Genomic DNA, 11,290 nt, shown 5'->3' on the forward strand with positions numbered 1-11,290 from the left:
GTTTTTGGTGATTTCAAGTCCCTAATTTAACTAGGAATGAATCTAGGCTAGTGTCCAAGGCTTATGGAGAGTTTAAAGCACACTTTGGCCCTTTTGTTTGGAGTTCACGGTCCAAGAACATCTTGGGCCATGAACACCTTACTCTTGGTGTTCTTGGGTTGTTTTCTTGTCCTACATACATTAGGATACGAGTCTAGGAAAGTTCATTGCAAAAGGAAGGAACTAGGGCACTCATTTGTCCCTTAAAGAAGGGTTTACGGTCGAAGATGTTCTTGGGCTGTAAACTCTTTGATCTTGTTGTTTTGATTTGATTTCTAGATTATTAGACACACATTAAGATCTATAATACACCTAGATAGAAGTACTCACGTTTTGGGACGAAAGGCTGAAGATCCGTGAGAGAGAATTTGGCTTTTCTCTAGTTGGAAATGTAACAAATGAATAAATATGGCTAAGAACCATATATATACCCTTGGGGTTTTTGGCAGAAAATATTTTATTCAAGTAATTAACTCTAATATCAAAGAGTTTTGAAATAACAGAGTTGGACAAAACCCTAGTGCATCCTCTCTCCTGATATCTCTTTAAGTGTAAATCCTGAAATACTCAAACTTATACTAAAAAGTCTGAAAATTTACTGCAACTGTTCTGACTTCTATTGACTTGATATTGTTTGTACATAATAGAAATTTGGGTTGTCACATCATCCCCTCCTTAGAAGGATTTTCGTCCGGAAATTAGAATTTAAGCAAATAAGTAGTTACAAATAACTAAGTAAAAAGACGAGGATATTTCCGTTTCATCTGATCCTCACGCTCCCAAGTGAATTTTGGACCTTGCTTGGTGTTCCAACAAACCTTCACTTTTGGGATACGGCTTTGTTTCATTTGCTTGACCTCTCGGTCCATGATCTCTACCGGATCCTCCACAAAGTTGAGGTTCTCATTAATCTCGATCTCATCGAGTGGAATAACAAGAGTCTCGTCGGACATACACTTTTTCAAGTTCAATACGTGGAAGGTAGAATGTACGTTACTGACTTCGCGCGGTAAGTTAAGTTTGTAAGCTATAGAGCTGATTCTTGCGAGAATATCAAAAGGCCTAATGTACCTTGGATTTAGCATCCACGCTTTCCGAAGCGTATCAAGCCCTTCTAGGGCGAGACTTTCAATAGCTTTCCACCTGGAATTCCAACGGTTTCCTACGTTTATCAACGTAGCTTTTCTGTCGGTCTCTGGATGCTTTCAATCGTTCACGGATTTGAACGATCTTCTCCGTCGTTTCCCGTATGATTTCCGGACATGCGAGAGTGCTTTCAGGAACTCGACCTTTAGCTAACTGGGTATCACTCACCTCAGCCCAGCACAGAGGGGATCTGCACTTTCGGCCATAGAGGACCTCGAATGGAGAAGTCTTTATGCCCGGGTGACAACTGTTGTTGTAGGAAAATTTGACAAGGGGTAAATGAGTTTCCCATGATTTCCCAAAGTCTATCACACAAGCTCGCAACATATCTTCCAAGGTTTGGATAGTTCTCTCATTTTGCCCGTCGGTCTGTGGATGGTAGGTTGTACTCATGTCCAACCTAGTTCCTAAGGAACTTTGTAACGACTGCCAGAACCTCGAAGTGAATCTACTATCTCTGTATGAGATACTGGATAAGGGAACACCGTGCAGTCTTACAATCTCCCTAATTTAAGTTCTTGTAAGTTTCTCCATCTTGTCTGTTTCTTTGGTCGGCAGGAAGTGTGCATAGTTGGTCAGTCAATCGACGATGACCCATATGGAATCAAGTTCACCCGTCGTATTGGGTAACATGGTTATGAAATCCATAGTTATCCGCTCCCACTTCCATTCCGGTATCTCAGGTTGTTGTAATAGACCAGAGGGTTTCTGGTATTCGACCTTGACCTTTGTGCAAGTAAGGCATTTACCTACGAAGGTAGTAATCTCTACTTTCATGTTAGGCCACCAGTATAACTTTTTGAGATCCATATACATCTTATCTGAACCCGGGTGCACGGAATAACGAGTGTTGTGCGCCTTGTTCATGACCAAGTCTATGAAACCTCCTAGTTTCAGTGTCCAGATCTGGTCCATGAAATAATAAGCTCCGCCACCCTTAACCTCCAAGTTCTTATCCATCCCTCTCAGGGATTCACCCGTCACATTTTCAGGCTTCAAAGCGTCGAGCTAAGCTGCTGTAATTTATGTGGACAAGTGTGAATCGGTAGTCATAGTTAATAATTTGACTCGAAGACTAGAATATTCCTTCCGACTCAGGGCATTAGCTACTACGTTGGCTTTACCCGGATGATAACGAATTTCGCATTCGTAATCACTGAGTAGCTCGACCCACAGTCATTGTCTCATGTTGAGCTCCTTCTGGTTGAATATGTGTTGTAAGCTCTTGTGGTCCGTAAAGATAGTGCTTTTCGTTCTGTACAAGTAATGTCTCCAGATCTTCAGAGCAAACACAATTGCTCCTAGTTCAAGATCGTGGGTCGTGTAGTTGACCTCATGTGTCTTCAGCTGTCTCGAAGCATAGGCGATGACCTTACCTCACTACATCAAAACACATCCGAGCCCTTGATTCGATGCATCGCAATAGACTACAAAGTCTTCTATCCCTTCAGGGAGGGATAGTATTGGTGCGGTGCACAAGGCCCGTTAGAGCGTTTCGAACGCCCTCTCCTGCTTCTCTTCCCAGTCAAAGGCCACGCCCTTCTAGGTCAGTGTTGTAAGAGGTTTCGCTATGAGGGAGAAGTTCTGAATGAACCTGCGATAATACCCAGCGAGGCCTAGAAATTGACAAATTTCTGTAGGCATCTTCGGTGCTGACCAGTTCTCAATGGCCTTGATTTTGGAAGGGTCCATGTGTATACCCTCTTTGCTAACCACGTTCCCTAAGAATTCGACTCGTCGAATCCAAAATTCGCATTTTGAGAACTTCGCGTAGAGTTTCTTCAAACGTAATGTTTCGAGGACTTGACGTAGATGTTGAGTATGCTTCTCCTTACTTCGAGAGTAGATAAGTATGTCATCTATGAAGACGATGACGAACTGATCCAAGTAAGGATGACACACCCTGTTCATTAAGTCCATGAATACTGTGGGCGCGTTTGTCAATCCGAACGGCATCACTACAAATTCGTAGTGCCCATAACGAGTTCGGAAGGTTGTCTTTGGAACATCCTCCCCTAGCACTCATAGTTGGTGATGTCCGGATCTCAAGTCGATTTTTGAAAAGAAGTTCGCCCCTTGAAGTTGGTCGAATAAATCGTCAATACGAGTTAAAGGATAACGAATTTTGATGGTAAGTTTGTTGAGCTCCCTGTAGTCGATGCACATATGAAACGATCCGTCTTTCTTCTTGATGAACAAGACTGAAGCTCCCCAGGGTGAGAAGCTTGGTCTTATAAAGCCTTTGCTGAGCAGTTCGTTAAGTTGACAGGACAATTCATGCATCTCTACAGGTGCTAGACGATAGGGTGATTTGGCTACTGGGGTAGCACTGGAACTAAGTCGATTCGGAACTCGACTTGAGGTTGCGGAGGTAATCCTGGGAGTTCTTCTGGAAAGATGTCGGGAAAGTCGTGTACTACTGGAATGTTCTGAATGTCCTTCGTCTCTTGGCTCACATTGACCACATGAGCAAGGAATGATGTACACTCCTTTCGCAAGAATTTCCGAGCTTGGATGCTCGAGCTGATACAAAGGTTCGTGTCGGGTTTGTCGCCATAAACTATTAGGGTTTAACCAGACGGTCGATTTAGGCGAACAGCCTTTTCGTAACACATGATATCGTGACGATGAGAACTCAACCAATCCATGCCGATAAGGACGTCGAAACTTTTAATTGAGACCGGCATGAGATCGATCGAAAATGAGTAGCTATCTAAAGTTAGGGTACATCCTATGAATATACTGCTAGTGCTCTCTGTTTTGCCATTAGCCATTTCTACAGTGAACGGTTCTTTAAGAGCTCGTGATTTTTGCTTAAGTAAATGAGCAAACTTTTGGTTCACGAAACTTCTCTCCACTCCACTATCAAATAGAATGCATGCATAAGTGTTATCTAGGAGGAACGTACCAGTGACCACTGTGGGGTTGGCTACCGCTTCCTCATTTCCTATGGCCATGACTGTGATAACCCGATATTTCAATTCTTTGTAATGACCTAAAAAGTCAAGTATTGTAACCACTTTTGAGTTAATAAAATTAACTTTGATAATAAAATGTCCAAAAAGTTCTATTTAAATTCCTTCTATGTTTAAATGTCTTTAAACCATGATCGTACGTAAAAAGAACGCCCAAATCCGACTTCGTATATTGAAGTTATGATTTTTCCAAGTTCGGCTTAGCAACAGACAACTAAAAACTCGAATCGAAGATCGAGCGACTTTTGGCCGGAATGACCTAAACGAGAATCGAAGGTCTCGACAATGGTATTTCAGCGGTAAAAAGTCTGGCAAAAACCGACGTCAGATAAAGAAGTTATGAATTTTTAAAGAAATTCCTTAATCACGTCATTTTTATAAATAAATAATAAAAATAACTTTGGAATTTGCCGACAGAATCTAAACGAAAGTTGTAGAGCGTAGTCACACCTACGCGTGGATATAAAGACCATCGAAAACGAAGTTCATATGAAGAAGATATGATTTTTTGAAGTTTATTAAATAAATTATATATTTATTTAATTCAAAAATCTGGTAATATCCGAAGGGGAGTCAGCGTCCTCATCCAAGGTACGCACCGCGTAACCCTGTACGCCCTGCGTACCCGAGGGCCTTGGTCTCGGTCCGTCCACATCGCCCCTATGCGAGGCTACCGACCCGCCGTCCCATCCGAAGCCAAGGCAGTCGAGGACTCGGTCATGCATGACGTACGAGTACGCGCTGCGTACTAGCGTACGCCCCGCGTACCGAGGCTTCTCAGACCCCCTATAAATAGCATGTGAAGGCTTCCGAAAAACTTGCTCATTTCTCTCCTTTCTCTCACGATCTTGCCTTGTTTTCCGTGCCTGTTCAAACCCGAAGCTCTGGTCTTTTTGCTCAAGTCCCGAGGGTCGATTTTACTCCCGAGATTCCCAAGAATCCCGAGAAAAATCTGTTTCCCGAGACGAAACTCTGCCCAGTTTTCCATCTCGCTATCTTCAAACTTTCAAGTGAGTTCATACCCCTTAATTTACCTTTTAAATGTTCTATAAATCCTTTTATATGCTTTCAAGGGGGGGATTACAAGTAAAACACACGAGTATTATCGTGTGTTACATAAAGAACTATTTTATATGCTTTTATATATCCAAATCACATGCGATTTAAAAACTTTATAGGGAACTTTCACATATAAAATATGTTACAATAGCGTTCTATCTTTTGGAATATAAATTGTTCTAATGCATGTACAAACTAAACATTTCATTAGATTATATGTATACTTGCCAATCTTAGACTCTACACCAAAAATCTATACTTTCATATCAAATGCTTCCTTTCCTAGGTATTTCTAAACAAACGAGACACACTTTTAGAAAACTATAATAGGTATAGTTTTACGAACAAATTCCTAACTCTTATGTACTAGAAACAAGAATTTCAAGAAGTCACTTTCATATACAAAAACAAACGAAACATTTTAGCAAGTAGATCTGTTTTTATACACCGGTTTTTTTTTGAGACACTAAACTTCACGTACGTTCGAGTACACATTTCAAGTCCTATATTATATACCAGAATCCCTTGGAGGGGGAGCATGGTGTTTGTGTATAGATCTATACGGCCTTGACAACCCGCGCCCTAACTGTTAGCTACAGTCCACCGTTTGGGGTGACAAACGTCATAACATTCCAACGCCTGAAGAACGTTGTGTATAGGTGTTCCGAGTCAATAGTATGGTTATAAAACTCACATGGGGTTTAAAAATGCATTGATTTACAAGGTTTTCAAAACACATTGGTTATTTTACACTTACATACATTTTAGACACAAACATTGGTCTTGAGTGAAGGCTACTTTTATACTTGTAGAAAATATAGGATTTTCTAAACACAAGCAAACAAAGACAAAACATTTCATTTCATACAAACATTGTCACTTAAATACTTATGAAACTCACCAGCTTAAATGCTGATCTACTCTTTCAAAATTACTTGTATGTCCCAGGGAATCAGTAATTTCAGGTATCATTATGCTTTTGATGAAGGGATGCTGCGGCGCCAGTTTAATCTTGTATTTTGACATCATATTGTAATTGGTTTTGAACATGTAACTTTTGACAAATGTAAACTTTATATTATATATATGATGGTTGTATTTCTTTCTTTACTATGTATTCATTTGTTACGTTACCACATGAAGTCATCCGCCCCCGAACGTTTCCGCCGTTCTGGTTTGGGGGTGTGACAGATTGGTATCAGAGCAATGTTTATAGTGAACTAAGTATAACGAACCACATAAGATATACAAAATATAAATGCTTAAGGGACTAATACTCTCTGACAAAACATTTTTTTTCTTTTTACGCTTAAGCAACGTTACGTTTAACTTAAATTGATAGTTCATTTAAGTACAATTACATGCATACCACAAATTATTTTCGCGTTATCCAACTATACAAGTATATAGACAAGTTGACACTACGATTGAGACTCGATATATGTAATCAGATTTTGGACAAATATAGCGTGATCAACTATATTTGCCCGAGATTTGACCAACGTATATCGAGGAATGATCGTAGTAAGCAACAAGTCAAAACTTACCAAACCATTACTAGAATCAAACACAAGAATTTAAATACTATAGGAGTATTTGCTATCTAAACTAGTTTAACTTACATGTTTTGCATGTTTCAACTTTATTCAATTCTTATAAACCCATTTCTCGTACAGTCAAATGGCTGGATTTCACCGCCCTGGCGACCCCTACTTTCCCAACCAAGGCAACGGAGGATGGATCGAAGATGATCCCGAAGAGGACGAGGAACCCATAGAAGTGGGTGATGACTCCGGTACCGACTCAGAGCCGGAAGTTATCGATCCACCACCCATTCAACCTCCCGTCTTCGTAAGGAACCTTCAAGGAACGACTCCCGTCTGGGGAAGTCACCTCCATCATTGGAGCCAACAACAAAACCTACGCCCTCCCTACGGCATGTGCTGGGACTTCTATGATGTCCGCGGCGGAGGTTCGACTGATCGAGCACTTCCGGTAATGGTGGGTAAGTTAGCTAATCAGTCCTATCAGTCCGGAGTTCAAGCTAGCCGACTCTGGGATGTCAACGTGGAAGTGCAGGTTCACACTTCTCACATCCGTAGGCTGGAAAAGATACAAGACAATGCTCAACTCCAAACCGAAGCATTCCAAGTGTAAATGATTGCAGCCCTCGCTGAACTGAGGGAACAACAAGCCGCTTTTGATAGGCATCTAATGGAGTCGAAGCAATCAGATGCAGAGTCAAGCTCCAAGCGCAACCTACGTCGCAAGTAGTGCTTGTCAAGGACTCAAATTTTGTTATAGCTTAGGACCTCGGCTAAAAGTCTTTAAATTTCTCGAACTTTGTAATCGGAGACCCTTATTGGGGTCAAATTTTCATGATTGTTGTAACGACTTTTATATTAATATAAGTGACACTATTATTACTATGTTAAGTATTTAGTTCAAACCTTGAAAGGTCTTTGAGAAACCAAATACTTGTTTCACACTTTCAGTCTTACAAATAACTTTCATTCTTCTATTTTAAGACTCATACTATCATCTGTTGTTGAACTATAGCGATTTAGTTCATGAGACACATACATTTTCTATTCTATGGAATTCTTATCTTTACCTTTTCAACCTATAGTTGAAGGATGCCTCCGCGTAGGAATCCAAGGCGAAGCAACGGTGGGGAAGCACCTATACCACCACCACCTCCACCACCTCAATTTGATGCTGTTATGTTCCAAGCAGCAGTCACCGCAGCGGTGGCAGCTGCCATGTCACAGATCAATAACTCGAGTACTAATGGCTTGGGATCTGGCACACACCCATCCAACCATGGCGAGAGTCATGGACCACCTCGAGAATGCACCTATAAGGACTTCACTAATGCCAAGCCCCGAATGTTTTATGGAACTGGTGGTGTGATGGCCCTGAGGCAGTGGATTGAAAGGACGGAGGCAGTCTTTCAAATCTGCTCCTGTCCCGAGCACAGCAAAGTCAAATTTGCAACTTTCACCCTTATTGATAAAGCTTTAACTTGGTGGAATGGCCACGTTAAAGTACTTACCCTAATCGTGGCAAACTCCATAAGCTGGGAGAGCCTAAAAGCCATGATGATGAGCGAATATTGCCCACGGGGAGAGATTCAAAAGCTCGAACACGAACTATGGACTCTCGGCATGGTTGGTACTGACATCGCTACTTATTCCAACAGATTCTGCGAGCTGGCAATCCTTTGTCCAGATATGATTGCTTCCGAGGGCAAGAAAATAGAAAGGTACATCTGGGGACTGACGCCCCAAATACGATTAAGCGCGTTAGCTTCCAAACCTGACACCTTTGAAAGTGCTAAGGAACTGGCACAATCTCTGATTGACTACAGAGGTCATCAGAACTCAACCACACCTGCACCAGAACCACAGAAAGGGAACAACAACAACAACAACAACAGGAATATAGTGTGGAATAAAGGGAAGGGTGGGTCTTCCCAAGAATCCACAAAGAAACAACTGGTTTCAGTGAATGCTGCCACTGTACCTACTACAGCTCCTACAAATACCTACCCAATAAAGCCTTATGTAGGTAACCTCCCAAAGTGCACCAAATGCACTTACCACCACCATGGACCTTGTCGGGAAATGCAGTGCACCAACTGCAACAGGAAGGGACACACAACCCGTTTCTGCAAGGACCCCGCAAAGCCGATCACTCAAGTTCCCAGTGCGGGTGTAGGCCAGACTTGCTAAGGTTGTGGCGAGTTGGACCACTACAAGAGGAACAACCCTAAGGCAGCAGGCACCGGCGGTGTGGGGCGAGTTTTGGCAATAGGCCACGACAAAGCTGTAGCTGACTGCATATACATGGGCTATACATTAACTTTAGACGACCTTCTCAATAATTCATATGCATGCATATTATTCGATAGTGGAGTGGAGAGAAGCTTCGTGAGTCAAAACATTATTCATTTACTTAAACCTAAACCTAGCAAGTTAGAAAAATCATTCACTGTAGAGATGGCCAATGGAAAAACCGAAAACACTAACTGCATATACATGGGATGTACGTTAACTTTAGACGGCCATTCTTTTCCAATCAATCTCATGCCGCTGTCCAAATTAAAAGTTTCGACGTCATAGTCGGCATGGATTGGTTGAGTCTTCTTCGCGCCGACATCATCTGCTTTGAGAAAGCAGTCCGTCTTAATCTCCCTAACAACGAAACTTTAGTTATCTACGGCGACAAATCAACTACAAACCTTCACATCATTTCGTGCATCCAAGCTCGAAAGTGCTTGCGGAAGGATTGTCGAGCATTCCTAGCGCACATCATCGATACAAGTCAAGAACTGAAGGACATAAAGAACATCTCGGTAGTACGCGACTTTCCCGATATCTTTCCGAAAGAACTACCAGGATTACCACCGCAACGCCAAGTCGAGTTCAGAATCGACTTAGTTCCAGGGGCTACCCCAGTAGCGAAGTCGCCTTATCGTCTCGCACCAGCAGAGATGCAGGAACTTTCCAGTCAACTTAATGAACTCCTTCAAAAAGGATTCATAAGACCAAGCTTCTCACCTTGGGGAGCACCGGTCTTTTTTGTAAAGAAGAAAGACGGATCGTTCCGTATGTACATCGACTACAGAGAGCTGAACAAACTTACTGTCAAGAACCGTTATCCTCTACCCCGTATTGACGACCTATTCGATCAACTTCAAGGAGCAAACTACTTCTCCAAGATAGACTTAAGATCCGGATACCACCAATTACGAGTTCTAGAGGGGGACATTCCAAACACAGCTTTCCGAACTCGTTATGGACACTACGAATTTGTAGTGATGCCGTTCAGATTAACCAATGCACCAGCAGTATTTATGGACCTAATGAATAGGGTATGCCGTCCTTACTTGGATTAGTTCATCATCGTCTTTATCGATGATATACTTATCTACTCCCAAAGTGAGGAAGAGCATAGTCAGCACCTACGAAAAGTCTTAGAAACACTGCGAACGGAGAAACTCTATGCGAAGTTTTCTAAATACGAATTTTGGATTCGAAGAGTCGAATTTTTAGGCCACGTTGTTAACTAGAAAGGGATACACGTGGACCCCTCCAAAATTAAGGCGATTGAGAACTGGTCGGCACCAAAGACACCTACAGAAATTCGTCAATTTCTAGGTCTCGCTGGCTACTATCGCAGATTCATAAAGAATATCTCTAGCATTGCGAAACCTCTTACTACATTAACCCAGAAAGGAGTGGCCTTTGACTGGGAAGCGAAACAAGAAAAGGTATTCCAGACACTAAAACAGGCCTTCTGCACCGCACCGATACTATTCCTCCCCGGAGGGATAGAAGACTTCGTAGTGTATTGCGATGCGTCAAATCAAGGACTTGGTTATGTTCTTATGCAGAGAGGTAAGGTTATTGCTTATGCCTCCTGACAGCTTAAGACACACAAAGTGAACTATATGACACACGATCTCGAGTTAGGAGCAGTGGTATTTGCTCTGAAGATCTGGAGACACTACTTATACGGAACAAAGAGTACTATTTTCACCGATCACAAGAGCCTTCAACACATTTTCGATCAGAAGGAACAAAACATGTGACAACGACGATGGGTTGAGTTACTAAATGACTACGAATGTGAAATTCATTATCATCCTGGCAAGGCCAACGTGGTAGCTGACGCCCTCAGTCGAAAGGAATACACTGGTCGGAGGGTCAAATCTTTGACTATGACTATCCATTCCCACTTATCCATACAAATTAAGGAGGCACAAATGGAAGCTTTGCAACCTGAAAATGTGGCGGGTGAATCCCTACAAGGAATGGAAAAGAATCTAGAAGTCAAGGGTGGCGGAGCCTACTATCTCATGGACCGAATCTGGACCCCAAAACATGGTGGTTTCAGGAACGTAGTCATGACCGAAGCTCACAACTCAAGATATTCCGTTCACCCAGGTTCAGATAAAATGTATCTGGATCTTAAGAGACTATATTGGTGGCCTAACATGAAAGCAGAAATTGCTACCTTCGTAAGTAAATGCCTTACTTGCGCTAAGGTTAAGGTCGAGTATCAGA

The sequence above is a fragment of the Lactuca sativa genome, chromosome 1 (genome assembly GCF_002870075.4).
Source record: "Lactuca sativa cultivar Salinas chromosome 1, Lsat_Salinas_v11, whole genome shotgun sequence".
In the NCBI taxonomy this organism is placed as follows: Eukaryota; Viridiplantae; Streptophyta; class Magnoliopsida; order Asterales; family Asteraceae; genus Lactuca; species Lactuca sativa.